The sequence below is a fragment of the Anneissia japonica genome, unplaced genomic scaffold (assembly GCF_011630105.1).
Source record: "Anneissia japonica isolate Jap-2015-1 unplaced genomic scaffold, ASM1163010v1 scaffold1859_len985614_cov190, whole genome shotgun sequence".
Taxonomy (NCBI): Eukaryota; Metazoa; Echinodermata; class Crinoidea; order Comatulida; family Comatulidae; genus Anneissia; species Anneissia japonica.
Genome location: NW_022694754.1, coordinates 501,957 through 508,309, shown reverse-complemented (window position 1 = coordinate 508,309; position 6,353 = coordinate 501,957).

Genomic DNA, 6,353 nt, shown 5'->3' with positions numbered 1-6,353 from the left:
AGGGGGGGGGGGGGAGGTTTTCTGGGCGTGGAGGTCCACAGTCGAGGCCCCAGTGGGGTCAGTGAAACCACCAAAGCAAGAGGATTGTTGTGCTTTATGGGTCTAAATAATGCTTTAAAAGCAGATATGTTTGAAAATGTCTGTGTCTGGGTGGGTCTGCAGTGCATTAGTTGGGTCGGAGGACTTATTTGGGAAATTTAAAGAGGGGGTTTCGCCAAAAAAGAGGGGGTTGCTAGAAAAGGGGGGTTCTCCCGAACCATAAAACCCCCCCTGGATACGGGCCTGCAGTAAATGGTGAGTTACTTGTGATACAAATTAAATAATTTAACTTCTAATCTATGCCGTCTACTATTGTCTGTTGTACTATGTGCAGATTGTGATTGAAAACAATCTTTCATGCCAACTCTATTGTACTGAGGTCTCCATGGAATCATGAAGACAACAACTGGGCGGATCTTAAGTGTGGCCTCCCATTAAAGTAGGCCTACCGAGAGCAATCATGTAGCCTACAATCGGTAAATTAATCCAACTGTAAATGGATGTCCCTTGGCAAGTACTGTTGTTGGTGAGACACTTTTCACGCCTTTGTGGGCATTACTGCAGTGGGTATGTGGCTTTATAAATCTTATTATTATCATTACAGTATTATTATTTATTTTTATTTCATTACAGCCAGTAACAAAATGGAAAGCTCAGAATTTTTGCATTTCATATACTATAAACTAATTCTTTTGAACACTAATAGCCTATAGAAATAAAATTGTATGTACTTAACAATAATCAAATCTGGAATCTAGGGACTTCCATTTTATGTATTGGTGTTTTAGTGACAACAAAACAAAATATGAAAATATAAATAACAATATCCACAAAAAATATAACAATATAAGCCAACTAGAAACACATTATATTTAGTAGGTTATCATGCTATATAGTTTTATAATTTATACAAACTTTATTTTACACTAACAGTGAATGGAAATCTAGTATTTCAAACCAGGGGCCACAAGGGGGCCAATGGAGGGATGGCCATGTTTTTAATAATCTACTTTGAGTTTTGTAGAATAGCACTATATTTGGATACCAAAATTAAGTTATTTACTGAGAACAAATCAAAAACTCCAGGTTTACATTTGAAAGAGAATTTTCAGCTGACAGTGTGAATTAACACAGCATTTTGATTCAACTATTGTGATGAAGGTTGTAGGCCCTCCGGCTAGAAATGCCGCTCCAATACTCATCATAGGAGTAAACAATGGATTTACAATTGACGTAAAGACACAGGTAAATCTGTTGCAACACACTTCTATCTTCATGTACAATCAAAGACAGAATATGTAAGCGTCATTTTTTAGAGTTTATTCAAGAGTGATAATTATTCTTCTTACAAATGGTCGGAGTGTTAAGTGACATCATGTTGTACATTGAACCAAACAGATATTTTGATAAGTAGTGTGACTTTAATACAAAACATATCTGATAAATGCAGCAGTGCTTTAAAGAGAGTGGCGCTTACTTGAAATTAAATCCTGTTGTTGCGACACTTATTCAAGAGTGCACTATTAGAGGATAGGTGGATATTCGGTCACTTACAGTACATTTTTAATTAGTTCTATTCCAATAGCGATGTCAGATACAAAAGCTAAAATCGCTACCTCGCACTTGGATATACCACAAAGCCATCACAGTCTATTGACTGCTAATGTAGGCCTATACTTGTCAAGAGTCTATAAATCACATAAAGCAGGTTTTCCACTAGGCGAATTTATTTGTGCGAATCGAAAACGTCGTTCATGCGCATGCGCATTCATATTTCTATTGGAGTTTTCTCTTCAGCGAAATTGGTAGTTCAAACTGTTTCTCCTTTTTGGAAAGCAAAAAATGTGCACAGCCAATCAGAGCTCAGGAACCAAACCAACGCCCTCGATTCGTGCAAATAAATTCGGCTTGTGGATAACCGCCTTCTGGTATCTAGTCTTCCACAACTCACAGGAGACTTCTGGAAATCGGGACAGCCTTCCGCATGTCCGCAAGAAAGCAAAAATCTTCCGAAAAATAACCCATCTCCCTAAAATCTTAAAAATTATTTAAAAAATAGAGAAAATAGAAAATTATATTCAAATTTATGTCTGAGAGTTCCATTTCCAGCAATCTAGAGCTCCCATAATCGTAAATTTTCTTACCTCAGCCCTACCCATGGTGGAGCTGAGGTGGTATAGACCCTCCATTTGTGAAAGTCCTCCCTGGGCCTTTCAAATTCCTGGATCTACCACTGCAAATCTCCCAGAATTGACTTCTAACTTGAGACCTGTAAAAATGAATAATCAAATTATCTAGTTTGATGATAATAATTAGACACAATTTTTTTGTGTTTTTAAAATTATATTAAGTTGTATCATATTTTTAGGATTTCATTAGACTTGCTAAACTTATATGATCAGTATATGAGGAAGGAAAAACTTGGTATCGTGTGGGAAAATTAAGACTCAAGAGAAACCTTGTGAGAGTGAAACCAAGCATTCAGGCAACTCTGTGTATTTCCTTTTAAAAATACTAGATCATAATTCCGAGAGAACCGGTCCCACATCGGTAGAATGTCCCATTACCTCGCAGTGATCCTCATAATGATATTAGATTCTCATTCCAAGTTGTTGTTATTGTTGAGTTATCACTGCTTGAGGCTTCAGAAATGTATACCTGAATTTAGATATGAAACCAGTTAAGATTCCAGGACATGGGTGATAACTGATTCCTAGTAGAGCAATAGACATCCTTGCATTATGAGAAAGATTTTAAAGGGACAGTCCCGTAAGAACATGTGATAGGCCTACAAGGAAGAAGAACTGTTCCCAATAGCATGAAAATTCCCATTTGGAAAAAACTACCACTCTTTGCCTGGTTCCTTATCGGAAAATTATTTAAAGGGGCAGTCCCACAAAGACAGCCATCAATGAATAGGACTACTAGGAGTTAAAGGGCATGTTCCTCATTCCAAGGTGTTTGAGTATAAAATTCCCCTTCATAAAAAATTACACTCTACAACTTCTGCTTTACTGCTGTTTTCCTAGGGCGGATGCAGGATTTGGTGGTAGGTGTGTGCGTGGGAGAATTTCGAGAATATGGACATCTAGGTGCTCGGAAATTGCACTCCCATACCTTAAAAATTTTACTGGCAATTCATATCAACAATACAAAACAATTAATTTTCTTAATACAATTTAGGGGGGGTGTGATCACACTGACTTCACCCCCCCCCCTGCATCCAACCCAGGTTTCCTTCCCGTTTTTCAAAATACTAAACCCTTCAACCTTGTCTCTTCCCCTGATTCAAATGAAACAGTCAGTGCCTGGATATGCTGTGTGAGTGATGCATCGCACATTTTCATTAAAGCATAATAATTGTGATCATTTGTGGTAAGAAAGAAAGAAACTGATCACTTGACCTGACTCTGAACTATAGAAGAGGCTTCATGTTTATTATTACAAGCACTTGGAAGGCTACTTGACTTGAATTAATTACATCATATTAAAATCTATTGGAATTACAATCATAGGTTCTATTTCTAGATTGAAATTTGTTGCTCTGACATGCTTGTGATATATATCTTAATGTAGTCTATAAAATATGTTTCTTTGTTCTATTTTTTCCTATCGTTTTTTCATCACTAAAGTAATATCACGTTTGCTTCATAAGTCAAGCAGTTGTTTATATAACTGGGACACTGTAGTAAAAAAGACAAATGTATTTATTTATTCAGACAAATTCAAGATTAAAGTTTTTTTTTTAATTTTTTGTGGCAAAGCCACCTTTATTTGCCACAAATGCATAAAAAAATCACAAATGTTAAAAGAAAAAAAATTAATTAAGAGTAATTAATAATATTTCAGAGAACTCCATTTAAAAAAAATCTTCTTTGCAGTTAACCAGGGCAATAGATTTCTTCATTTCATAGTATTTTTTTTATTTCAAGTTTGAAAGCATATACACAAGGCATGGCTTCTTGCATTTTGCTCCGATATAAGATTGAAGATTCCTTTATCGCCCCAAGTAGGAGATTTCTGGCGGGGGAATTTTCATTTATTTATTCATCTAGTCACTTATATAGGGTCTACAGTTTTATACATGCCAAACAGCAAACTTTAGTTCAATAAAGTGGAAAAAAGTATAATAAAAAAATTTGAACACCCTTTTATCAAACTAGCCAAATCTCTGAATTTTCAAAACATCATTTAGAAACTTGGCTACCAGAAAATTAGCATTTAAATTATTAGAACTTAATTTCTACATTTACATATAGAAAGATAAGTGAGCAGGCAAACAGGTCCACCATCAATGATTATTCATTGGTTTTGATTATAATCATGATGGCTACTATTTTTTTTTTTTTTTTGCGATTACTATCTTTTGCCAATCTCATTATTATTTACATTAAATGCAACTTCAAGCTGATAATATTCTCAATTAATATACTACTCAGCATTTAATGAATAAACTAAAAAAATTTGGAAAAACAAATATAAAGGCTGCACAATATAACACAGCCCAATGCAATTAATTGTCAGGCTTGCCTAGCATAGTAAACATGTTTATCATTCCCCCGACTACCTAAGACACAGTCTTAGAATCACCATTCAACACAGACCCTGCGCGACAATAAATCATGTTGTGCTATGTCTTACAACGCATCTTAGTTGGTCTTATGTGTAAACTATACCTATGGTATGTTACATACGTTTGATTATGAAGAGCAAACAATAATATCATATTTTAAAATACATAAAAATGAAAGCATGAAAAGCTGAGACCTGACTGTCCAATCTGTAGTTGCATCACTGGCAATTAGCAACAGAACTCAAACAGATTATGTTGACAGTGTTCAATAACAAATGTACTATAAATAGGACCTTTACTACTGTGCATAAACATTGCAATAAAGCACACGGTTTATATATACGTCCATGAAACATTGATGGTAAAATAAACCTGAGTTTCCTATTGGGAAATTACAAATACTGACTACATCTATTACATCCTGTAGATCAATCAGACCGTAATAAGTGCAAGCTACACTGCCAAGGGTCAACCGACCTGGATTCATTTCTGGTCAGAGGTTACTGGCCTGAAACTCAATTACTTATTCTATTAATGTAATATAATAAAAATATGAATAACAAAGTCTTTGCTATTGAAAAACATATTTCTAAATTTATTTGTGGTCAATGATGTCATGCATTGTTTTCACAAATCTGAAATTTAAGGACGCTTACATTTTTATGAGATATGAATAAATTAAGTATCATCATCATTTATGATATGAATTGGGGAATGCTAAAGGATGTGGATATTAAAAATGTTTATATGCCAAAATAAAATGGAATCTGAATAACATGTCTGGAAAATTCCATCAGCAACAAATGGTATCTGCTGAAAGACTTAGAAAAAATGTTAAAAGATATTAGTGACGCTAAGTTACGAGCTCAACTGCTGTTTCTGACATTTCAATGGATTTAAGTTATTCATGATGTTCACCAGTCTGGTGTGCTGCTTCTATCACAATGGCCTTAATATTATTATATACCTAAAAGATAACTGTCATAAAATCTGAATTTTGTTTAGGAAAACCTAAACAAAACTAATTAAGCAAAACTTCTCATATTTTAGTTATTTGTTCTATAGTGAGTGGTATCTTCAGCAAAAATATCACAGTTCTACACAAGGGTCTAGTTAATGTACAACAGTATAACATTACATAAAAAATATATGACCAATATGATCATAAATCATAGTTATACTGAAGAAAAAGGGAAGGGAATAACTTAACCACCCACAAGCTGTCCCCTCCCCATATTCCAAGTTCGTGTCCCTTTAAAAATAAATCTTTTTCTGTAACATTCCATTCCTACTTTTGGCAAAATTAAGTTCCCTGAACATATGAGGCATTAAAATAATTTCTGTAAAAGGAAAGCTCATTATGTTTTTGTGTTCATGTTACAGTCAAAAGCTAATAAATCATTACACACTTTACGTAATTATGCTCACACATACATTGGTTGAACACCTTTGTTCAAAAGAATCACTGATTACAAAATATTTAACATGCAATGTTATTACCAATAACCGAGATAATAATCATTGATTGTTAATTGACATTGCTGATTGACAAGGTCGGGTTAGTCATGGTAAATTAATCTTATGCGTGACATAAATGACCAGATAACCAAGGACCCTGTAAAAATATAACTTGCTTGTGATTTATTTGTTATTCACTGCGTATAATACTTTGTCATAATGGGAAAATTTTAAGGGAGTCTACCGGTTGGACACAGGGTTCACTTGGGAAAGCATCTTAATT